General features: G+C 42.6%; 1 protein-coding gene across 3 annotated transcripts in view; it reads right to left on the bottom strand.

The window, feature by feature from the left end:
• JADE2 (jade family PHD finger 2) overlaps nt 1–6,061 on the bottom strand; it is a 122,089-nt gene extending 116,028 nt beyond the window's left edge. For all 3 annotated transcript variants that reach the window (XM_028493241.2, XM_028493248.2, XM_055086769.1), the window contains exon 1: nt 5,982–6,061. The gene's annotated coding sequence lies outside the window, so the exon portion shown is untranslated. The remainder of the gene's footprint in view (nt 1–5,981) is intronic.
• Nucleotides 6,062–26,142: the final 20,081 nt, after the last annotated feature.

Genomic DNA, 26,142 nt, shown 5'->3' with positions numbered 1-26,142 from the left:
GGAGGACAGGTCAGTGTCAATGCAGATTTATGACCTCCAAAGCCACCAGGGCCCCTGTATTGCTAGGCCTAGGTAAGATTCTCTGGTATCTCCCCTAACAGGTGTTCCAAGCATCCTCTCCTTGCTCTCAGCCCCTTCCCCACCCTCATTCTCAGCAGGTAAGAATTTTAGGGCCGAAGGGCATGATGCCCCTCCACTTCTTCCCCTGCCCTCTCCTCCCCAACCACACTCATGTAAATTTGTCTGTGCCCACATTCCCTCCAGCTTCACAGCCTGAACTGCCCCCTAGATTTCAGACCTGTGTGTCCATCTGCCTCAGACTGCTTCCACCTGCATGTACATAGGTCCTTCATACTCACCATGTCTCAAACTGAACTCACCATTGTCCAGCCCATCCCCCTCCCCCAAACCTGCTTCTCCTCCTGGGGTTTCTTTCTCCTGTAATGGCGACACCCTAACCACATGGTTGTCCTTGCTGAAAATCTGACAGTCATCATTGTCTCATTTCTCAGGTTAAATCCTGGCCAAAACATTTCTTGAATCAGTTCCCTCCACTTGTTTTACTCAGTTCAGGTCATCACTTCCTGCTCAGATGCCTGTAGCCACCTCCTAACAGGTCTTTATGCCTCTAGTCTGTTCCCCTCCAACCACTCTTCACGGGCAGCCAGAGTGACAGTTCTACAGTACAAATCTGACCACAGCACTCAGTTTCTTGCGTGAAGTATGGACTTTCTCCTGAGGCCCCCGAGTCCCCACATGACTGGCCCCACTGCAGCCAGCCCCTTACTTTCCATGGCACTCCAGCAACACTAGACTTTCCTCTGGCCATGCCCTGAGGATCCTTGATGCCACACTGGGGTCATGGGTGAGTGCTGCTAGAATATCCTTTGTTTTCCTCTCTCTGTTCTTATCACACTCCTTGGTAAAGCTCTTTTTGTATGTCTGCTTCCCAACACTGCAAGGGCAGGAGCTAACTCTTTGTCTCATGATTTCAGTGTCTGGGACAGCGCTCATCATACAGTAGGTGCTCAGTACATGCTCAGTGAATGAATGAAGATGGTGGAAAGGAACCTGTTGAAGGTATGGAAAATCTTGATTTAGATACGCTTGCCTTATGCTGAATGAACATTTCCTTCTCAAGAGAGCCAAAGTGTGTGTGTGTGTGTGTGTGTGTGTGTGTGTGTGTGTGTGTGTGTGTGTATTTATCTGTGAAATCTGATCCTTTGCCTGAGAGCCTCCCATCAATTAATCATGACTGGCCATTCTGCACAAAACCTCTTCTCCCAAAGCACTTTGCACAGAGGGGCTGAGCTCTCCCATCCTGCCAGTGCTGTGTGCTTAGTTCCTACCACATAACTGGCCTGGGCAGTAGACTCACACCTATGCCTCCCACTGGACCTCCATGGGGACCAGGGAGGAAGCCAGAAAGGAGCATGGTCCCCCATTTTTAAGATAAGAAAACCTGTTCATAGGAGATGAGGTGATTGTACAAGGATGCATAGTGAGGCAGGTATTTGTTCTTTTCTACTGTATCATAGACCCACTCTGCCCCCTGCTCTCTGCAGCTGACATAATGCCCCGTGGTGCCAACAGAGACCCTGGGCTCTGTGGGAAACTGCCTCAGACACCACCCCAGCTCCTTAGGTCATAATACATCTTGCATGCCAGCTACTCCCTTGGGTAAGGAATTATTGGAACAGACACCACCCAAGCTGACGCCAGCATAAAGAGGACTCTCACAGAATCCAAATGCACAAAGTCATCCCAGGAACTGGAAGCTCATGAGACAAACATTTTGTCTTTTGTGCTGGACTACAGGCCCTTTCTCCCTGCATTTCTAATTTCTTCCCTTTTTCACAAAACCCTTAACCATCTTTTACAAGGCCCAACATGACCGCCAGTCCTGAGTCAGCCTGACTCACAACTCCAGGGCCCACAACCAAAGAAGCAGAGTGTCAGGGCCTTGGGAGCACTTGGCTGGCTCAGCTTGGGTGATTGTTGGTTCTCCCAGGCTAGGCTTTCAGCCCTGGCCCATCACCTGGAACATGTACAGCATGTCAACTGGTACAAACAGGGCAGCAGGGGTTGTCGGCAGGGGAATTCCAAGGAGGGATGTAGGTAGGGAGCCAATTACAAGTGTAGGGAAAACTGTGAAAGATGTTGAAATTTAGTGGTTGTCCTGAATAACTTACCCACCTAGGTTCTTTCTGTCTTTGTGTCTTTGACTAGGTATTTCTCAGCTCTAAAGATGGAAGTGAAGTTGTAAAACCTTAATAGTAATGCAAATAATTCCTGTTCACAGTTATACAGATTATGTCCAGTGGAAGACAATTGACTATTGCCTTGTGGATTCTGACCAGTTTTGCATCCATTTCTGAAATGATTTCAGCATTCCTTATCTGACTATCATGTGTGATAGTTTGAGTTCTCCTTTGAATTGGTTGTAATGTTTTAGTGGTTCTCTCATTAATTAATGAGTTAAACTAAATCTTTGACACATATTAATTTTTTATCCTGGGACAGATATGATTATATTCTCTTTTAAAATTTATTGTTAAATACAGACAAATCTTGTATGATCACATACTCCAGAAACATTATTGATGCAGAGAAAAAAATTCAGGATACACAAGAAACTGTTAGTGTTCACCTGTGGGGAAGAGGGAGGGAGGAGGCACTTACTTTTCATTTTATATCTTTTTGTACTATTTTAATTTTTAAACTATGTTAAAAGAATTTCAGTGGAGGTTGGCCAGGTTTAAGGGCCGTCTGTTTTCTTTTTTATACTTTTCTCTATAAAAAATATAATAACATTAACTTTATAATTATTTGTTAAGCTGTACATATGGTTGTTTGGACTTTTCTGATTGTATGTTATATTTAAAAAAAACCCTGACACTTGTTAAAATTTAAAGGAAAAAGCAAACCAAATAGGAAAAACTACATCTTGGCATATTGCTCCAAGCCAGCCCTGGGCAGCCAGTGGCGGTTAGGACGTGCTGCCTGTCCTCAGGGAAGAGGATAAGGTTCAGACTCCACCCACAGGCCAAAGGGTTCCAGGCACCCTCCCTCCACACACACCTTGTGTCAGGGGCTGTGCAGGTGAGGGACCTTCCTCACTGTTCAATACCTGTCGCATCCCCTCCCTTCTGCCTTCCTGGCAGCCCAACTCAGGGAACACTGATGGAAGATCATTCCAGAATGGGAACATTCCTTGACCCTTCCCTTCCTCTCCTGACAACTGAGAGGCATCCCGCCCTCCCTGGCTTGCAGCTGAAAGGGAAGAATGACTGCCAAACCACTGCTTGCACAACAATGCACTTCTGAGCAGGGTACACACAATTTTTGTCAGTTGAATCCTGTCTTCCTCCTGACTTACATGATGGTCTAGATATATGCTCTGGCTTCCATGCTCATGGGTGGTTCACCCACTAGTAATGGCTCCCAACACTTCATATTCTCTGTCTTCATTAACCAACCTATGAACTGGCAGTTTTTTAAGTTCATGAGGATAGAACCTTCCTTCTAGGGAATCTCCCCAAGCTTGGATATTTGTCTCTGCTGTTTTCTTAGTGTGTGTGTGGTGAGGGAGGCAACACCCACAGGCAGTGGGGACCATTTCTCAGCCCCAGGAGCCTCCCCTGACCTTTGGCATGAGTGTGTGCAGTCCCTTGCATTTGGCACATCTGCACACAGGTGCCTCATTAATGAACTCTGGCCTAGGAGGACCAAGGAAGAAGGAAGGCATGAGCCTCCTCTCACGTGCTGAACACCTGCAGCTAGCCTGACTAGAGCTGACCCTTCCCACACTTACCCACTAAGCACAGAGTTACAGTCACCCCTGAATCCTGGGGCTGCTGCCCCATGCACTCCAGAACACCCTCCTATGCAGCACACCACTGCCGTGGGGAGGGGAGGTCTTTACACCTAGTGCCACTACTTTGGATGTTTGAGCCCAGGCACTCAATGTCGTATGACTACATCACTCTCTCCCTTAAGTCCTTCAGTGGCTTCCCATTACCTGCAGGATCAAGTCCAAGCTCCATGGCCTGGCCTTCAAGCCCCTTGCTTCACAATCTGGCCCTAGGTATACCTCTGGCACCATCTCCCTACACCATGTACCACACTGTCTAACTACTCATTCAGCCCAGGCACACTGGAGTCCAACTTCTGTGTAAGTCTAAAGGCTGTTTTCCAAGCCCTTGTAGCTGCCCGAAATGCCTCATTTCAGAATTGCATTATACAGATGCAGATGCAGGCGTGCCAGTGCCTGTTCTAATGCAGGGCCTTACCCTGGTGCTCACACCACCCCTGAGGCTGCACCTGGCTGAACATTGCACAGGTCACTTTCCAGAACGGCTCTCTCCATGGGAGCAGCTGCAGATTCCTCCCACCTCCCCAAAGCTCACTGCCATGGAGCAGAGGCAGTTGTACTAGGACACATCACAGCATCTTGCTGCCAAAGTGACAGCTACAATTATGTTTTGGCTGACAGCTAGAGATGAGAGAACGTACAAACAGCCAAGCCTCCTGGGCCTTCATGATTCAGCAGTTTGTGCTGTATGCCCAGCTGGTAGGTGAGGTGGGCCCAACCTGTCTGCCGTCCAGGCCCCGCCTTGGTGGGCAACCTGCTGGCTACAGACCTCAAGTTAATACCTGGGGGCCTCAGGTAAAGTCCTCCACTGGGTGGTGATAGTTAATGCCCCCAAGGGCCACCCCAGGCCCAGAGGAGTGGAAGAGTAGAGTGGTCAAGCCCAGGCAAGGCCCAACCCAAAAGACAGGCACTTGATTCCTAGGCAAGCGCAGGGGCAGGCAGCGCAAAGGGCCAAGCTGCCCAGGGGTGGACTCCATCATGCGGGGCAGCCTGACGCAGGCTGTGCTTGTGAGGGACAGACGGTCTCTCTTGAGGCTCAGGGCACCACCTCCATGAGGAGCCTCAGGGCCACAGGCTATGGTGTCAGTGTAGGGGCCAAGACGCTGCAGCAAGAACAAGCACGCAGCAGTGGCAGCTCCCACTTACTGAGTCCTTCCATGTGCCAGGCACTTCGCTGACCGCTTCACATACATTCCTTCTTTTCATCTTCCCCACAACCCACTGAGGTAAGTTCTGTTATTGCCACCACTTTACCAGGGAGGAAACTGGGTCTAAGAGAAGAATGTGATGGTGGCCACATGGCTGGCAAGTGTGGAGATGGAATTTGAGCCCAGACAGTCTGGCTCCAGAGCTCAGTTATGCCTCATTATCCTGGTTCGACCCTTTCAATCCAGTCTTGGTTGACAAAGCTAAGAGACCCCCAGCACATTCCTCACAGAGTGTGAGTTGAGTTGGGGCCTCCAAGTATACTTTGGCCTGGAAGCCAAGATATTACCAAGGAAAATAAACAACAGCTATTTCAGGTGACAGGTACTGGGCTATGGAATTGCGGGGGGGAGAATTTTAAAACTACCAGGATTTCCTCATTGTACATATCTGTATGTTCAGCAGAACAAGCGTTATCAGGAAGCTGCTGTGTGGCCAGTGTTGCCCCTGGAGACAGAGGGCAGGAGCAGGAACAGTCCTTTTTCTCTGACCCGCAGGCCCCCTGAGCCCAGGGCTTACCTCTTACTCAGCCCTGACCTGGGCTCTGGCTGAGGCCCTGGGACGGGTGGGCTCAGGGTCTTGGGGTTCTCTGAGGAGCAATGCTGCCCTTCTTAAGTCCCTTGTGAGGCAGAACCTGCCTGTCCTCACATCCTGTCCAAAGGCATGAAGATTGGAGACAGTAGGCTAGCAACTCTGTTCTACATGCTTCCAAAGTGGGCGTCTGAAAGGCCAGCAGGGCTGGGACGCGGGAGCGTTTGTATTTCAAGTGGCTCCTGCCCATGAATCACCAGTTTCATTCTCTGCTCTCTGCTCCACAAAGGCATCATTTCCACCCAGCCTCACATGGAGCTGGCGGCCAGAGCCTCTTAGTGGGGCTATAAATAGCATATCATCAACTCACCTCTCCTGAGCTCATCACAGGCTCCTAGGTTTACTGTGTGTCTTCCTGCTGCCTGCACGTCACCATCACTCAGATTTCCCGGGTGAGGCCTGGCTGAGAGACCCAGGGCACACTCTGGGGGCTGCAGGGTTTGGGTTCTCAGAGCTGTTCAGGGTGACAGCAAGGGCAAGGGCAGACTTTCGAAGAGCTTGGCATTTAACGTGTCATAATTATAATCTCGGGTCTCTGAGATCCTCTCCAATTAAATGCAGCAGCGAGGGACTGTCATTTCTCCAGGAGTCCTAGAAATAAAAGGCAAAGGACTCATCAAGACACACCCAGAGAAAGCCACCCGGAGTGGATAGCAACAAATGAGAGGTTTCATGCCTTCCCGTGGACTTGTCTCCTAACACTGAATGAAATACTTTATGACTCTCTGGCTTCAGAAGTGAGATACACTGAATGAAATACTTTATGGCTCCTTGGCTTCAGAAGTCAGATCACATTTTTTTTAGTATTACTCAGAGCTACCATTATGGAGTGTTCCCTGCGTGCCAGGCTCTGTGCCCAGCCTTGGCATACAGCATCTCATCAAGTCATCACAACAACCATATTGAGTTAACTGCTAGCGTCATTGGCTTTCTGTCAGTGAGGAGGCTGAGGCTCCCAGAGTCACAGGGACAGGGCTGCTGGATTCCAGAGCCCAATCTCTGAACCACCACACTTTCTGCCTCCTGCCGAAGAAGACTGTTTGTGTGTCCACGTCCGTGTCCACATGTAGCCATGCATGTGTCCTTGTGCGTGTGCAACTGGAGAGATCTGAACCGTAGTCTCCTTTTCCCAGCTTCACATACTCCACTCCAAGTGGGAGCCAGATGCTTGCAGTCATCTTCCCCCAAGTCCCAGGCCCCTTTGGCATCCTAAATGTCCCCTGTCGCTATCTTCTCCTACATCTGATCTTCTTCTAGGTTCTTCTGCAGGAGGGGCCCAGCCTCCATTTGGCTCTCCAGGCCCAATTTGATGGTCTTCCTCATGCCTCCCTCCCCTCAGGTCCTGAAACAGGCAGGGGTCAGGTGGGACTCCATCTCTCCCCTTTGCCCTCCCCCTACTTCCCACCCTGAAGGCAGCCTGCCTCCAATCTGTGTCCTCCTTTGCCTCCCAGAGCCACAGCCCCGTGTTTGAGGTCTGGAGCCCTTTACTGGCATGTCTCAATAGGCTTCTAGGGCTTCCCTGGTGGCACAGTGGTTGAGAATCCGCCTGCCAATGCAGGGGACACGGGTTCGATCCATGGTCCGGGAAGATCCCACACGCCACAGAGCAACTAAGGCCCATGCGCCACAACTACTGAGCCTGTGCTCTAGAGCCCGTGAGCCACAACTACTGAGCCCGTGTGCCACAACTACAGAAGCCTGCAGGCCTGGAGCCCGTGCTCCACAACTAGAGAAGCCACCGCAATGAGAAGCCTGCGCATTGCAACGGAGAGAAGCCCCCGCTTGCTGCAACTAGAGAAAGCCTGCGTGCAGCAACAAAGACCCAACACAGCCAAAAATAAATAAATTAAATAAATAAAATTTTTTAAAAATAGCCTTCTAGCTCACTGCTGCACCTGATGAATGTATTAGAACACAGACTCTTGGTCCCCTCCCCAGAAACCTGAAACAATCTAGCAGGGTGAAGGCCAGGGTCTGGATTTTTAAAAAGCTCTCCCAGTGGTCTGTGAAGCCAGGACTAAGAGCCACTTTGTCTAACTGGCCACCTGGACTCCAGCCTCTCCCTGTTCCAAACCCTCCCACCCACAGCTATCAGATTAATTTTCTTAAAGCACAGTTTATCTCAGGTCACTGTCCTGCTCAAGATTCCTTGGTGGCTCCCCACTGCCTGTAGGCCAGTGCAAAGTCCTTAGTGTGGCATTCAAGGCCCTCTCCATCCTGATCTCCTCATCCTGCTAACCCCTTGCCCCACCCACAGAGCCACGTTTCCCTGTGACAGCCTCCTGGCCCTGCTCTCTCTCCTTAGCTAAAAATAAATAAATTAAATAAATAAAATTTTTTAAAAATAGCCTTCTAGCTCACTGCTGCACCTGATGAATGTATTAGAACACAGACTCTTGGTCCCCTCCCCAGAAACCTGAAACAATCTAGCAGGGTGAAGGCCAGGGTCTGGATTTTTAAAAAGCTCTCCCAGTGGTCTGTGAAGCCAGGACTAAGAGCCACTTTGTCTAACTGGCCACCTGGACTCCAGCCTCTCCCTGTTCCAAACCCTCCCACCCACAGCTATCAGATTAATTTTCTTAAAGCACAGTTTATCTCAGGTCACTGTCCTGCTCAAGATTCCTTGGTGGCTCCCCACTGCCTGTAGGCCAGTGCAAAGTCCTTAGTGTGGCATTCAAGGCCCTCTCCATCCTGATCTCCTCATCCTGCTAACCCCTTGCCCCACCCACAGAGCCACGTTTCCCTGTGACAGCCTCCTGGCCCTGCTCTCTCTCCTTAGCTTGTCTGGACTTTAGATGTCAATAGAAACAGCAGTGATCCTTCCCTAAGACTTGGAGCCCTTCAATAAGAGGAATGAGGAATTATTGCTAAAATGCCCTCTTAATTCAAGAGCCATGTGTGCAGCTTTAAATGAAGAGGGTTTGTGTGGCTGCAGATGAAAGGAGATCCGCCAGCAGATACAACACAATAGCAGTAATGTGTAAACACAGGATAGCGGGAGAGGTGGGGCTCATGATTAATTCAAAGAAGATGGTATTTCAGCATTCTCCCTGCTTTTATTCAAGCCCAAAAGAGCAGGTCTGGTAAGCACTGGGGCTGGGACCATGTTTCAAAGTGCCTCTCATGCTTTTCTGTCCCCATTCCTAGACAAAAGCAGAGAAACCCATTTGGATCTTGTTCAAAAGGTCAGAAGTGTTTTACTAATATGATTAAACAATGTGTGTGTTTGGACTTTGCTCCATTTCCCACAAAGAAACACCTAGCCCCAAACATAATAAAAAGTGTGTTGATTGACAGCAGGAGTTATTTCAGAACGTGGCCTGGAAATTGTTCCCCTCAAGTACTTCAGAGTGAAAATGGACTCTAAAGAACTTCTGGCTAAATGTGACAAAAGAGCCTCTCATGAATCTCCATCTGCTCCCTCCCAAAGCCCTACTACAAACAACCATAAAGGAGTAAAAAGAGTTACAAATCCACAAGGTTTATGCAAATAAGGGAGGACATGGCAGCAGATGAAGTATGTCAGCACATTTTTGGAAGGCAGGAAGCAGAGGAAGGAGTGGCGAGTCACATGGCAGCAAGGGGGAGGCTGAAGGCCTGATGCCTACAGAGGGCTTCTAGGTGAGAAGCGGGCAGACTGCTGGGACAGGGAGGGCAGAGCTGCACATGGGGCGTGGAGGGGGGAACTGGTGGAGACTGCATGAGAGCACAGTCCCTGTGGGCAGTGGGGTCGCCACACCTCGCTTGCTCCTGCAGGAGACTTCAAGTGCCCATGGGGAATTTGGGTCAGCTCATCAGGCACTATGGAGGGTGAGTATGGAGTACAGAACTGAAAATATGGGGAATAAATGGAAACCCTGATACTAAGAGGTAAACTTCCAGCCCCTTTTCCTCACCCTGCTTCTAGGAAGCCTGACAACCAGGCACACCCCAGGCTGAAGACTCAAGAACTCTTCTGAAGAAACTGAGCAGACTCAAGGGAAAGGCCTACAGATACAGACATGATACCATTACAGACGTCCAATAGAACAGCCAGCTCATGACCAGCCACCCTCTACAGGGCAATCCACTGGTAGACAAGGTCTACCCAAGCATGCTGACCATCCAGTCATCTCTTCAGCACATGACTCTTAAATATGATCTGAGAGCCAAGATCCCCAGACATTTAAGGAAAGCCTCAGGCATGAGAGATAGGTGTGGGGGAGGGAGGAAGAATGCATAAGTTTAGAGAGGAGGAGAAAGCTTTACAAATGCTATGAAATCTTCAGGGAAAGAAAAGAAGATTTCTCTCTCAAGGTTCATTTTCATGAAATGTCAGAACACCAGGGATAAAGAAAAGACCCCAAAAGGACTCGGAAAGAAATACAGGTCAATTGAGAGGATCAGGAAAAGATCAGAAAGACACCAGACTACTCAGCAGCAACACTGGAAGCTGGAAGATAATGGAGTCAGGACTTCAGAATTCTGAGTGAGAATTATTTATAGTTTAGAAATCCAAACCTAAACCTTTAAGAGAAATGGTAGAATAAAAGACACTTGAAGATATGGGAGATCACAGGTAATTTGCCTCTCATGCTCCCTTTCTCAGGAAGCTCTCCACCCAAATAAGAGAACAATCCAAGAATGAGGAAGACATACCCAGGAGAGGGCATAGGGATTCCCAGGATGATGGTAAAGGAGACCTGGATGCCAGGGTGGGCAGTAGGCCTAGGGATGTCCCCCTCTGAGCCAGGGAATAGAGGACTCAGGACAGAGATGGGCCAGATGGATTACCTAACAGGTGTGACTAGGTGGAAAATTATGTTGAGGGGCTGTTAGATGGTTGTGAGAATTAGTTGTGAGAATAAGTTTGTGAGAAAAAGTTTACCAAAAACTGAGTCAATAAAAAATCTGAGGCAATTGCTACCTACAGAAAACCCCACAACACAAAAACTGTAAAAGAAGATAAAGGCAACACAAAAAAATTTACAGAGCCTTAATAATGTTAACACAGATTATTGATTTAACCAAAGGCTGTGATACAGTGTTGGGAAGCTGGAGGAAAGGGAAGGAGGATGTAGGTGGAAGAAGGTAAAAGAAACCAATCCTCATCTCCCATGATTGCAAGAAAATGGGTAGTGTTTAAAATTGACAAATCAACAAAAGAAAACTATAAATATATGATTTAGAAAGATGGGAGAGGAGGTTAAAACTGGAAGAAACAGCTGAAAGCATTTAACTGGGTACCTCTGAGCATCAAACAGGGAGCTGGGGTTGGGGGGGATAAGAGACTGCTATTTTCACCATGTCTCTTTCAGTACTATTTGACTTTTTAATTTTGGGGGTATATATGTTATTTTTATGAAAATTGAAAAATTAAGAAAAATTAATAGAAAATATTTTAAATTGACAAAAACAAAAATTTTAAAAGTGTTAGATATGCATTAATTACACCTCTGTGATTTGTTTCTGTCCTATTGATCTTCCTCACCATTCATTCATTCATTCATTTTTCTTTCAAAGTCTTAAATATTTGGAAAAATGTGGCAGGTTGCCAGAGGAAACACATTTGGGATATACTTACACTAAAAAATTATTTGGGGCTTCCCTGGTGGTGCAGTGTTTGAGAGTCCGCCTGCCGATGCAGGGGACATGGGTTCGTGCCCTGGTCCAGGAGGATCCCACATGCCGCGGAGCGGCTGGGCCCGTGAGCCATGGCTGCTGAGCCTGCACGTCCGGAGCCTGTGCTCCGCAATGGGAGAGGCCACAACAGTGAGAGGCCTGCGTACCGCAAAAATAAATAAATAAATAAATAAATAAATAATTTGTTTATCTGAAATTCAAATTTAAGCTAGCTTCCAGTATTTTTGTGTGTGTGCTAAATCTAGCACACTAAAATGTGGTTCTCCTTTCACTAGCCCCACAGGTTAATCCTGTGGCTAAAGAGATGGCAGAAGCAGAAAGTTTGTCTGCAATTAATATTCACAGTGTGGGAGAGTGTATAACAGGTGACAGAACTTCCTGGTTAGATGCTGAGAAGTGATCTGATATCTAGTTGTGGTGTGGTGCCAACCAGTCCCTGGCCAGTCTTGGTGAGTCCCAAAGTATTAAAAGAGTGCAGTTCTTGCCCTGTGACTGGCAGCAGTGTCCACCCCAGGGCCCAATGCCTGGCTACTTCCCTCCATCTGTTCCTCAAGGCACAGGAGATGAGCCCAGGGCTCTTGCCAGTCATCACCATCCCTTTGCTGCATTCTCTTTCTTGAGAAGGGGCGGGGCAAGATAAAAAATAAACTTAACTTAGCTAAATTCAGGAGTGGAACTACATCCATATCACCTCTTCTTGCTTTTTTTAAAACCCAAACCCCCAAAATTGCTAGTTTATTTTTTTTATGGCCAGGCTGTGTGGCTTGCAGGATCTCAGTTCCCCAACCAGCGATTGAATTCGGGCCCAGCAGTGAAAGTGCTGAGTCCCAACCACTGTACCACCAGGGAATTCCCCCTTCTTGCTTTTTATTGAAAAACTATCTCTCTTTTTTTTTTTAATTGAAGTATAGTTGATTTACAATGTTGTGCTGGTTTCAGGTGTACAGCAAAGTGATCAAGTTATACATATATATGTGTGTGTATATATATATATATATATTCTTTTCCATTATAGGTTATTACAAGATATTGAATATAATTCCCTGTGCTATATGGTAGCTCCTTGTTGTTTATCTGTTTTATATACAGCAGTGTGTATCTATTAATCCCAAACTCCTAATTTATCCCTCCCCCTCCCCTTCCCCTTTGGTAACCATAAGTTTGTTTTCTATATCTGTGAGTCTGTTTCTGTTTTGTAAATAAGTTCATTTGTATCATTTTTTTAGATTCCACATATGAGTGATGTCTTGTGATATGTCTTTCTCTGTCTGACTTACTTCACTCAGTATGATAATCTCTAGGTCTGTTCATGTTGCTCTAAATGGCATTATTTCATTATTTTTTATGGCTGAGTAATATTCCATTGTACCATATTTCATATCTTTATCCATTCATCTGTCAGTGGACACTTAGGTTGCTTCCATGTCTTGGCTATTGTAAATAGTATTGCTATGAACATTGGGGTGCATATATTTTTTCGAATTAGAGTTTTCATCTTTTCTGAATATATGCCTAGGAGTGGGATTGCTGTATCATATGGTAACTCTATTTTTAGTTTTTTAAGGAACCTCCATACTGTTCTCCATAGTGGTTGCTCCAATTTACATTCCCACCAAAGGTGTAGGAGGGTTCCCTTTTCTCCACCCTCTCCAGCATTTAATATTTGTAGACTTTTTGATGATGGCCATTCTGACTGGTGTGAGGTGATACCTCACTGTAGTTTTGATTTGCATTTCTCTTACAATTAGTGATGTTGAGCATCTTTTCATGCCTGTTGCCCATCTGGATGTCTTCTTTGGAGAAATGTCTATTGAGGTCTTCTGCCCATTTTTGATTGGGTTTTTTGGAAAAACTATCTCCTTAAGCAAATTTCTTACACAAAAAGTGTACTGTGTGCTTACTTAAGAGTTTCACTCTCAAAGGAGGATTTTGTTTTTGAACTGTGGGGAAATCCTCACCACCACTGACTAACAGTAGGAATGTAATAATTTTCTCCCTTTTGTGCTGGGGAAACTGTTCTTTGGGGTTAATAGAATTAATACAAAGGATATGTGAGTCCTCCTGAAAGCTAAAATTATTTCTGGAATATATAAATACATATACATAAATGTATATAGAGAAAGAGAAACAGCTAAAATTTAGATATTTAAAAATGAGGGAGAACACAAATATAAAGCATTTTTGTTGTTTTGCTATTAATTATTCCTTATGTGAGTAGATGTCAAAGGCAGCCAGGCAGGCAACAGGTTTCAGAACTCCAGTTGGGATTAAGATGATCAGCCACAGGGTCCTATTCAGCAAAACTAATAGAATAACAAAAGAGTCTGCTTTTCTTAAACATTTTCAGGTCTTCCTAAAAACGAATAGCTGTGGCCATTTTTTTAATCGTAAAATATTTAATTATGTATCTAGTTCAGTCATGAATTTATTGTAGATGTGAGATGACTGGGAGCTCGGTTCAACCCAACGAAGCATTTTGTATTTTTCTGACATCTCTAATTGTTTAAAGTTCTTCTATTTAAAGATTAAATCTAATTTTATAGAGCTCTCACTCTTTGGCCTTATGCCTGCCTTGGAAAGCAACGAAGAATGAGCCGTATTCTACAAAACAGCCCTTCTAAGATCTGAAGACAGTCCTAGGGCCTCTCCAACTGTGTCCTTTGCTCCCATGTAACCTGGTCTCTGACTCCCCTCCTCCATCTCCTTCCTTGTGAGCACTTCAGTTCATCAGTGCTGTGCTTAAAATAGGCACTCAGACTCAACTCCTGGTATGGCCCGAGGCATACACAATAGCGAAGAACTAGAACTTTCTGTGATCTGAGCGCTGAATATCCATTCAGTTAGGTTAAAGCAGCCACTCAACTGCTGTTATAAGAATATCAATTTTAACGTTTCTGGCAGAGAGAAGACTTGTCTAACTCAACAGAAAAAACTTAAGCTTACATTTACAACAGGTTAAAACATTCATGCATTTTGATAAAAAACACCATCTTATGTGAATATAAATGATGGATTAACAAACTTTTGCAAAACAGAGGCTAACCTGATTTTAATCTTTACTACCTTTGCAGTAAGGAGCAGGGTAACTTCCTGCAGTAGGAAGCCTTTGGGGAATGTAATTTCCACTGCCTTGTGATGTTAATTTGAGACAATTATCATAAGCAGACTAAAAAAAGTTGTGCATATTATTTGTCCCTGTGAGAGTCCTCTGCTGTTGGCTAGTCAGGATATGCGAGAAGCCCTAGGAGAAGAATATCTAGAATTTAGATACTTCTTTAATGGCCATGGATCCCAGGGTTTCAAAACTTTTAATGTTTCCCAGCTTTGGCTGGGAAAACCTGTACAAAGCCTTGAGAAACCAGATCCAAAAGCTTTCTCCACTTGGTATTTTTAATGCACCTGCATTTTCAACTTTTCCAAAGCAGGATGGGCAAGAATAAAACCGCTTCTCCAGTCCATTTGGCTATTTTGAAATAGTTTTGTCATGTATGGAGGGGAACTAGGTATATTTTTCCCTTTGATACCTCCAGGACCGCAATGAATTTAGGTTATTTGCTGAGAAAAAGGAAACCCTGGGGATCCATGGTTCAGGGCTCTCATCTGACCACCCACTAGGAGGCCTTCTTGAGCCATTTCCAGGAGTGTTTTCACCTGTTGGATTGACTCCCCTTTTCAAGACCAAGATCAGAAGAGAAGAGCTGAAAGTGCTGGAAGGTAAATAATGACAAGCTGTTTTTCCAGCCTCAGGCCTCCATGCCACGGCCTCTGGGTGGGGGACTTCTACAAAGTGTCAGCCACAAAGTGAGGGCCTGCACAAAGAGAAGCAAAGTTTTGCTCAAGACAGTCTGGAAATACTAGAATGTTCGAGCAGTGATTGCAGTAACTGTTCACCGGCTTTAAAGAAGAAGCCTGTGACTGGTAGATATGGAAACTTAGGTATAAACTTTCTAGGGGGTACTTTGGCAAAACATAGTAAAAGCTTTAAAAGTGTGCATGCCCTTCTGAACCAGGAATTTCACTTTTAGGAGTTTCTCAGAAGGAAAAAAAACCCTGATGTCCATTGAGGTTTAGTTAAAAGGATGTTTTAGTGGCATTAATATTTTTTATTACAATTTAAAAATAGGAAAATGTTCCATCTCAGAAGGAACATGGCAGCAGTTTAGTTCTGAATTGTCTCGCACTCAACAAGGACAACAGCAAACCTGCCAACTACGTATGTGGTGAAACCAGGAGAAAAATGCAACCTCCAAAGTGTTGTTAAGAGCAGCCAGAGGTGAAAATGAGCAGGAAAGCTGGTGAAAAACCTTGAGTGAGGAGGGGATGTAGAGCCTCAGAGAGCTCAGAAATCTCCAGCAATGATTCCCTTCTGGAAGGGAAGGACCCTATTCTGAAAGGAAACTATGAGAACAAGGTCATTTTGAACAAAGCAAGATTACTGGGGACAGTGGAAAGTCTTGGAAAGCACTGGAAAAAAATAAAACTTTTAAAAGTGGGTTCATTTTCCTAGAGACAAAGGCTGTAAAGAAATCTGGGAAACAGAGAAGTTCTCCTCAACCAAGCTCTGAAATCCAGAGAACAGGTGACTTCTCAAGGAGTCCATGTCAGAAGTCCAAGACTGTGGCAACGGAGAGGTCCCCCGGCCTCACCTCTCCACCCTTCCACCACTTCTCCAGGGCAGCAATCACTACCACAAACAGTGGAGCCACACCCGCAAGGCCAAGAATTCTATCCAGCCAAACTGATCTTCAGGTATAAAGCCTGCAGACAAACATTTAAAAATCTGTAAGAAGTCAGGATATCATTCTCATGAGCCATTTCAGAGGAACCTGCTAGAACCATGGGACAGCAGTCTCAGCACCGCTAAGCAAGCCTGAGGAAATCAGGGTAAAAGGACCTTCCTTGAGCACTGAATGTATTAAACTGTAGAAATAAAACAAATATAGAGATTAGGGTGACAGATCAGAATGCAGATGTTACATGCCTTACTTAATATTGTAGACATTTCTTATTACTAATAAAAAATTGAAGAAGAAAGAGAGAAGATAGGAATATGAATGAGTTTACTGATCACCTCAAATTACTTGATTCAAAGGATAGTATTTAAAGTTTCCAATCAAGTAGAAGCTTAATCATATGCAACATAAACACTAAGATTGTTAATTCTATTGACTAAATGATGGAGGAGGGGTGAGGCAGAGAGGAAGAAATTAAAAGATAATTTTATTGTTGCTCATAGTAGGGAATCAAGATACAGTCCCCAAAAAGACTGGATTGAGGGTATTTTATAAAGGTAACTTTTAGAGCAAAAATACAAACCTTCCTAAATATCAAAACTACATTAATAAAAAGGGCAAATTCAAAAATATATAATGAAAACACAACATAAAATAATATGACAGAGTTGAAACCAGATATATTTGTCAATTCAATAAATATAAGTGGGTTTAACTCATCTATTTTAAAAATGGTTTTCAAAGTAGATTGCAAAGCCTAATCCAACTCTAGGTTATATACACAAAATGATTCAGAAAGGTTAATAATGAAAGGATGGGCAAAGAAAAGCATACCAGAAAAATACAAACATTAAAAGTCTTAATATCTGACAACACAGAATTCAGGACAAAAAGCTTTAAACAAGGTAAAGAGTAGTACTTTTAAATGCTAAAGGCTATAATTCATCATGAAAATTTAAATTATGAATATCTATGTACCAAATAACACAGCAGGAACTTTCACATAATAGAACTATAGAGATACAAGGAGATTTAGACAAAGACACACTGTGGTAGGGCCCAGCAGTAAGGCTAGGTAAGAACACAGGACTGGAGATGTATGAAACATAGCCAATACTCAATGCACAATCACTTGGTCTACTGCACACAATTAATGCACAACACAGGTTAGTAAACGTAGTGAAAATAGAAAAGGGGTAATGAACCACTCCAAGGGGAAGTCCTCAGAAGGAGGCATCTCAGCAGTGGTCCCCAGTCCCTCAACAGGTCTCACAACAAGCCTGAGTGAGAAATCGCTCTCTGCTCTGACAGTCTCTGGCAGTCTCAGTCTAGAACAGCTCTCAGCAGCCTGGAGTTGGTACCTCCAGCAAAGAGCCTTCAAGTCACCTGACTAAAGGGTCTTATTTTAAGGAGTCCACCAGTAGGGTATAATGGTTACACCACAGGGAGTCTAGTCTCTATCTGATGTACCTTCTGTTCCAGTGAAGTCTTTCCTAAGATGTTACCAAACAAATTTCTTATCTAAAGTAACACCCTTAGTTTCTAACACTAAGACACTCACAATCCTACATCAGATGTTTCAAAACAACTAATATGGAAATTCACATTGGCCACTGTGACTCCATTTTGAACTACTTAACACAGCTTAAATTCTATGAGTTTCTCACAAGATGAGTAGGAATCATAACACAAAAGAAATCCTATCGCAACACACACTAATAATAAAAGGCTTTGATTTCACCTTTCTCAATCCAAAACAGATCAAGTGGTCAAAATTAAATGAGGATCTAGAAGTACAACCAACACAATAAAAAATGTAGATGTTATTGATATGCATCAAATATTGTGCCCTGAGAATAGAGAACATACTTTTTTCTCAAGTGCTCTGGGATATTCCTGCATATGCACAAGATTATAAATTAGGCCACAAACCAAAGCTCATTAAATTCCCACAGTAAAAAGAATATGGATAGCATCCTATAATAACAACACAATAAACACTGACATTTATAACATATTCAGAAAACAAACAAAAAGTGCCCTTCTATTTGGGGGTGTGTGGGAGGTCTAAAATAATTCCATGATCAAAGGGAAAACACAAATTTAAAACTGTAGAATTTCAAGAAAACAATAATAATGAACATACCATATCGAAGAATCTATGAGTATAGCTAAAGTAGTACTCAAAGGAAAATTAATAGCCTCCAATGATTATATCAACATAAATGAAAGAAAATAAGTGAATTAAACAGCTGATTCAAAAATCTAGAAAAATAATTTAAAAGTAAACCAAAGGAAAGCAAAAGGAAAGTTAAGACAAATACAGAAATTAATTAGTTAATATAACAAAAATAAAGTAGAACTTAGAAATAAATAAACTTGTTCTTAGAAAAAAAATCTGTAAATTAGGTCAGTCTCAAGCAAATTTAATCATTTAAATAAGGAGAGGAAATATACAAATACCTCAAGTAAGAAATTACAGGTGGGAAATAGTCAAACAAACATTAGAAAGTAAAAAACAAAACAAAAAACCATAACAGAAAACATTATACAATTTTATGCAAATAAAGTTGAAAACCTATATGAAATGTACAGTTTTATCAGAAAACTAAAGATAGAAAACTAAAATATACCAATCTGCATAAAATAATTTGTCAAACAATTATAATGAAATATATTATGCATTAATATAAGTATACAGATGTAATATATAATTTATAATAAATAATTTGTTAGATAATTTGTCAAAGTAAATTGATAAAACTTGTCAAATACTTACCCTTCACCCCCCCCAAAAAAAACCCCAAGAAACACCAGGCTCATTGTTGCACAGGGGAATTCTACAAACCTAATCTTTAAAGAACAGATGATTCCAATGGTTTCTAAAATGCCCCACAGCCTAAAAAATGAAGAAAAGCTTACAAATTATTTTCATAAAGCAAATATAAGTACATTAATACCAAAATATAATAAAGATTTTAAGACTAAAGAAAAAAAAGGCCAATCTCACTCATAAATATTAATGAAAAAACCCTAAATAAAATTTTAGCAAACAGAATCCAGAGAAGCACACTGAAAGAATAATATACAGCGGCCAAATGGAGTTTATTCTAGAAATGGAAATAAGGTTCAATATTAGAAAATCTATCAATATAAATCATCATATTAATAGTTCTAAATAGAAAAGCATGTAATTACTTTATAAATACTGAAAATGCATTTGATAAAATCACATAGTTATTCTTGATTAAAAATAAGACATTCAGTAAACTGGGAATCAATGGATACTTCCTCAAAATGGAAAAATAGGTTTTTCTTTCAGCAGAAAAGCAAAGCTTTACTTAACAAGGAAATACTAGAGACACTAATATTTAGGATAGGCTATACTTACTAACCAATGCAATGTAGACATGAGAACTAAATTCGTGGTAAAAGAATTGAATAGAAGTATTCTAAAGTATTTCCTAAAGTATCTTCTAGAATTCTCTCAAGATTTCCAGGCCCACGATTAAAAGAATTGGTGAGGAATGTTTTAGAAGATCATCTTAGGAGGAGGAGGAAAGAGGAGGGGTAGAAAGAGGAAGAAGGAGAAGAAAGAAGAGGAAAGAAGAGAAGAAAAAAAATGTTTTAAATAAAAGAAGATGTGGTGGTTTAAAATCCATTCACAGGGCTTCCCTGGTTGCACAGTGGTTAAGAATCCGCCTGCCAGGGCTTCCCTGGTGGCTCGGTGTTTGAGAGTCCGCCTGCCGATGCAGGGGACGCGGGTTCATGCCCCGGTCCGGGAAGATCCCACATGCTGCGGAGCAGCTGGGCCCGTAAGCCATGGCCGCTGAGCCTGCGCGTCCGGAGCCTGTGCTCCGCAACGGGAGAGGCCACAACAGTGAGAGGCCCGCGTACCACAAAAAAATAAATAAATAAATGAATAATAATCCGCCTGCCAATGCAGAGGACATGGGTTCGAGCCCTGGTCCAGGAAGATCCCACATGCCGCAGAGCAATTAAGCCCGTGCACCACAACTACTGAGGCTGCACTCTAGAGCCCGCAAGCCACAGCTACTGAGCCTGTGTGCCACAACTACTGAAGCCCGCGTGCCTAGAACCCATGCTCCACAGCAAGAGAAGCCACTGCAACAAGAAGCCTGTGCACCACAACAAAAAGTAGCCCCCACTCGCCGCAACTAGAGAGAGCCCACGTGCAGCAATGAAGAACCAACGCAGCCAAAAATAAAATAAATAAATAAATTTATATAATCCATTCACAAATTCTTTGACACTCTATTTAAAAGGTGGAGCCTAAGACACCTTGCCCTCAAATGTGTACTGGACTTAGTGATTTACTTCTTTTTTTTTTTTTTTTAAAGATTTTTTTGATGTGGACCATTTTTAAAGTCTTTATTGAATTTGTTACAATATTGCTTCTGTTTTATGTTTTGGTCTTTTGGCCGTGAGGCATGTGGGATCTTAGTTCCCTAACTAGGGATTGAACCCGCACTCCCTCCATTGGAAGGTGAAGTCTTAACCACCAGACCACCAGGGAAGTCCCTGGAGTTAGTGATTTACTTCTAATGAACAGAATAAGTTAGAGTGATGGTATGTAACCGATGAGTCCATGTCATACAAGATACTGTGGCTCTGCCTTACTCTTTCATGGTTCACTTACTCTGAAGGAAGACCACTGCCATGTGAGGACACTCAAGCAGCCCTGCGAAGAGTTCCATGTAATGAGAAACTGAGAACTGAGACAAACAACCATGTGACTGAGACATCTTGGAGGTGGCTCCTGTGGCCCTAAACAAGCCTTCACATAAGTAAAGTACTCACCAGCAAATGTACTGAAACCTCAGCAGAGACCCTGAACCAGAACCACCCAGCTAAGCCATACCTGAATTCCTAATTCACAGAAACTGTGAGGGACTTCCCTGGTGGTCCAGTGGGTAAGACTCTGCACTCCCAATGTAGGGGTCCTGGGTTTGATCCCTGGTCAGGGAACTAGATCATGCATGCTGCAACTACAGAGCCTGCATGCCACAACTCTAGAGCCTGCATGCCACAACTAAAGATCCTGCATGCCACAACTAAGACCTGGAGCAGCCAAATAAATAAATTTTTTTTTTTTTTTAAAAAGGAGGAACTGTGAGATAATAAATGGTTACTGTTTTAAGACAATAAGCTTTGGGGTAGTTTGCTATGCAGCCATACAACTAATACAGAAGGCAAAATAAAGTCATTTTAAGTTTGACAAAAAGTGAGCTTGCCACTAACAGACCTGTACTAAAGGAAATGTTAACAAATTTTTCAGGTAGAAGAAAAATGAAACAGATGGAAAGTAAGAAGTAGAGAATGAAGGAAGAACAAATAAAGTGGCAAATGTGTTTTAAATCTAATATTTCATCGGATTTTAAAATATACCATAACAATAAGACCTAAATACATGGAGATATACCATGTTTATGAATTGGAAGATTCAATATTGTTAAGATGTTAATTCTCCCCCAGTTGATCTATAGATTCAATACAATCCCAGTTAAAATCCTAGCAGTTTTGTTTTTCTAAAAATTGAGAAACTAATGCTAAAATTTGTATTGAAAAGCAATAAATTAAAATAGCCAAAACAATTTTGTGTAAGAAAACAGCTGGAGAACTCAAATGATCTGATTTTTTTTTTATAAACTTATTTATTTATTCATTTATTTTTGGCTGCATTGGGTCTTCACTGCTACATGCGGGCTTTCTCTAGTTGTGGTGAGCAGGGGCTACTCTTTGTTGAAGTGCATGGTCTTCTCACTGCAGTGGCTTCTCTTGTTGCGGAGCACGGGCTCTAGGTGCACGGGCTTCAGTAGTTGTGGCATGCAGGCTCAGTAGTTGTGGCTCGCGGGTTCTAGAGCACAGGCTCAGTAGTTGTGGTGCATGGGCCTTAGTTGCTCCGTGGCATGTGGGATCTTCCTGGACCAGGGATTGAACCCGTGTCCCCTGCATTGGCAGGAGGATTCTTAGCCACTGCGCCATCAGGGAAGTCCTTAAACGACCTGATCTTAAGACTTTATAGGGACTTCCCTGGTGGCGCAGTGGATAAGACTCTGCACTCCCAATGCAGGGTGCCCGGGTTTGACATGCATGCCGCAAATGAGAGTTCACATACCACAACTAAGGAGCCCGCGTGCCACAACTAAGACCCGGCACAACCAAATAAATAATAAATAAATATTTTTTAAAAAAAGAAAGACTATAAAGCTACAGCATGGGCCAAATTAGCCTGCAGCCTATTTTTGTAAGGCCCATAAGCTACAATGCTTTTTATGTTTTTAAGTGGTTGAAAAAGAAACAAAGTATACACACTAATATGTATAAAATGGATAACTAATAAGAACCTGCTGTATAAAAAGATAAATAAAATTCTAAAATTCAAAAAAAAAAACAACAACAGGAATTATATGTAGCCCACCCTTAACAGAAAAAGCTTGCTAACTCTTAAGCTACAGTAATCAAGACACTATGGTATTGGTAAAAAGATAGACACATAGATCAATGGAGCAGAATAGAGAGTCCATAAATAGATTCACACATATATGGTCAATTAATTCTTGATAACGGTATCAAAGTAATTGAATGGAAAAACGATAATCTTTTCAACAAATTGTACTGGACCAATTAGACAACCATATGCAAAAAAAAAAAATCTCAGCCTATGCTGGGAAATAATTTTCCATGGGTTTCTCACATATCTGCACATCTTAAGAGTTAGACACTAACTGCCCTTTTGTTCCAGACTGTCTTTTCAAGGATGTTTAGTCCATGAAGCAGCCTACGGATAGTGTCTATCTTCAGAGCAAAGGGTAAATTTGTTTACCATCCAGATAAAAAGATAATGTATTGCTCTGGGGCAAAGGTTGAGCAGGTTTGCCTGCAGTCCTTTATAAAAGACTGATGTTCCCTGGGACTTCCCTGGTGGTCCAGTGGCTAAGACCCCATGCTCCCAATGCAGGGGGCCTGGGTTCAATCCCTGGTCAGGGAACTAGATCCCACATGTCGCAACTGAAGATCCTGCATGCCACAACTAAGACCTGGCGTAGCCAAATAAATCTTTTAAAAAAGATTGATGTTCCTTAAACTTGGGGTTCCTCGGTGGTCACACAAACCCACTGTGTGTACCTGTTTGTACCTTATCTACATGGGCCCTTTGGCATAGTCCCTGTGGGACTTAGGGGACAAGGGGAACCAATACACACATGAAACTCATGTTCACTGTGCTCTGAGTCACTAAGTTCTTTGTCTCTGTTTTAGGAGTCTTAAGTATTTTGCCAGCACCCACTGAAACTGTGGCAGGGTAACCTATTAGCTTGTAAGTGGGATAAAATCTTATATTCTTTGTTGCTCTTGACAACTCATACCTTGCATCATATACAAAAATTTACTTGAAATGAATCACAGACCTAAAAGTATAACGTAAAACTATAAAACTTCCAGAAGAAAACAGAAATTTTTAGGTCACTGAGTTAGACAAAGATTTCTTAGATAGGACAAAGATTTGTCCTTAGATAGGACAGAGATTTCTTAGATAGGACAAAAAAGCATGGCTCATAAAAAAAATAATAAATTTGATTTTATCAAAATTAAAAACTTCTGCTCTTCAGAAAACACTGATAGGATTTTTAGGGCAGTAAAACTATTCCAAATGTTAGTATGATGATGGATACATGTCATTATGCATTTGTCAAAACCCACAGAATGTACAACACCAAGTGTGAACTCTAACGTAAACTGCGGACTTCGATGAGAATGATGTGTCAACGTAACAGATGTGTCTCTGGTGAGAGCAGTTGGTAGTGCAGGAGGCTATGTGTGGTGGGGGTCAGGGGAGGATGGGATGTATGGAAACTCTCTGTACTTTCCATTCAGTTTTGCTGTAAACCAATAACTGCTCTAAAAAATAAAGTCTATTTTTGTTTTTTTTAAAAAAAGGGCAAGGGAACACTCCTGCACTGTTGGTGGGAATGTAAATTGATACAGCCACTATGGAGAAGAGTTCCTTAAAAAACTAAAAATAGAACTACCATATGACCCAGCAATCCCACTACTGGGCATATACCCTGAGAAAGCCATAATTCAAAAAGAGTCATGTAGCACAATGTTCATTGCAGCACTATTTACAATAGCCAGGACATGGAAGCAACCTAAATGTCCATTGACAGATGAATGGATAAAGAAGATGTGGCAAAAAAAAAAAAAAAAGATGTGGCACATGTATACAATGGAATATTACTCAGCCATAAAAAGGAACGAAATTGAGTTATTTATAATGAGGTGGATGGACCTAGAGTCTGTCATACAGAGTGAAGTAAGTCAGAAAGAGAAAAACAAATACCGTATGCTAATGCACAAATATGGAATCTAAAAAAACCCAGTACTGATGAACCTAGCGGCAGGGCAGGTATAAAGACGCAGATGTAGAGAACGGACTTGAGGACACAGAGGGGAAGGGGAAGCTGGGATGAAGTGAGAGAGTAGCACTGACATATATACACTACCAAATGTAAAATGGATAGCTAGTGGGAAGCTGCTGCACAGCACAGGGAGATCAGCTTGATGCTTTGTGTCCACCTAGAGGGATGGGATAGGGAGGGTGGGAGGGAGGCTCAAGAGGGAGGGGATATGGGGATATATGTATACATATAGCTGATTCACTTTGTTGTACAGCAGAAACTAATACACCATTGTAAAATAATTATACTCCAATAAAGATATTAAAAAAAACAGGGGCAAGGGATCTCAATAGACATATCTACAAAGAAGATATACAAATGGCCAATAAACACATGAAAGATGCTCAACATCATTATTCCTTAGGGAAATACAAAACAAAACCACAATGTGATACAGCCTTGTACCCACTAAGATGCCTATAATCAAAAAAAGGGAAAATAATAAGAGTTGACAAGGATGTAGAAAAATCGGAACCCTCATACATTGCTGGTGGGAATGTAGAATGGTGCAGACGCTGTGGAAAACAATCTGTTAGTTCCTCAAAAAGCTAAACATAGACGTAGCAATCCACTATACACCAAGAAAATTGAAAATATATGTCCACATAAAAACTTGTACATGAATGTTCACAGCAGCATTATTCATAATAGCCAAGATGTAGAAAAAACCCAAATGTCTAGCAACTGATGAAATGATAAACAAAATGAGGTATATCCATACAATGGAATGTTACTCAGCCATAAAAAAGGAATGAAGTACTGACACATGCTACAACATGGATGAATCTTGAAAACATTCCATAAGTGAAAGAGCTAGTCACAAGAAATCATTTACGTTAAACGTCCAGAAGAGGAAATCTATAGAGATAAAAAGTTAATCAGTTGCTGCCAGGGGCTTGAGGGAGTGGGGAGCAATTGCTAATGGATATGGAGTTTCTTTTTGGGGTAATGAAAATGTTCTATATTTAATTCGTGTTGATGGTTGCACAAATCTGTGAACATACTAGAACCATTGAGTATTTTAAATTGGTGAATTTTATGGTATGTGAATTATATATCAATAATGATGTTTTAAAATGAAGATGAAGTAGGAAAACTGATCCTTGTCTATATAAGTAAGTAACTTTAAGAAAACCTGAATCACAGAAACGAGTTAGAAACAATAAACTGGGCAGTAATTGGACTTGCCGCAGGGGCTGGTAAAATGTTAATATTATCTAATCATTTTAGGCTACTTTACATTTTGAAAGTACAATGTTAACAAGATCATATTATAAAAAAAGAATACCTATTTGTGTACTTTTGAGTTGTTATAACCTGCATGCATGTCTGAATATGTTTGTATGTAGGTACACATATGCATATGTCTCATCATTATCAAAGATGATGCTAAATGAACCAGCTGCTGGATGACCTCTTAGCTTTTTCACACCCCGGGGGGCGGAGTTAGCTGTGTAGCTGCAGCTGTTGGTCACAAAGCCCAGGTTCCTATTTCTGGGTCAACCTCTCCACCATACAATCAGGTGACCCAGAATTTGGTTCCAAGAACGCTCATCAACATTTTTCAAAGTTTGGCCAGCTGCAGATGGAATCAATTACCTGGAGCCTAGACTCAACATCCAGTGATGGGCCTGGG

This window comes from Physeter macrocephalus, chromosome 8 (genome assembly GCF_002837175.3).
Source record: "Physeter macrocephalus isolate SW-GA chromosome 8, ASM283717v5, whole genome shotgun sequence".
Taxonomy (NCBI): Eukaryota; Metazoa; Chordata; class Mammalia; order Artiodactyla; family Physeteridae; genus Physeter; species Physeter macrocephalus.
The sequence above is the reverse complement of the archived record's forward strand: the minus strand, read 5'-3'. Positions and strand labels throughout refer to the sequence as shown.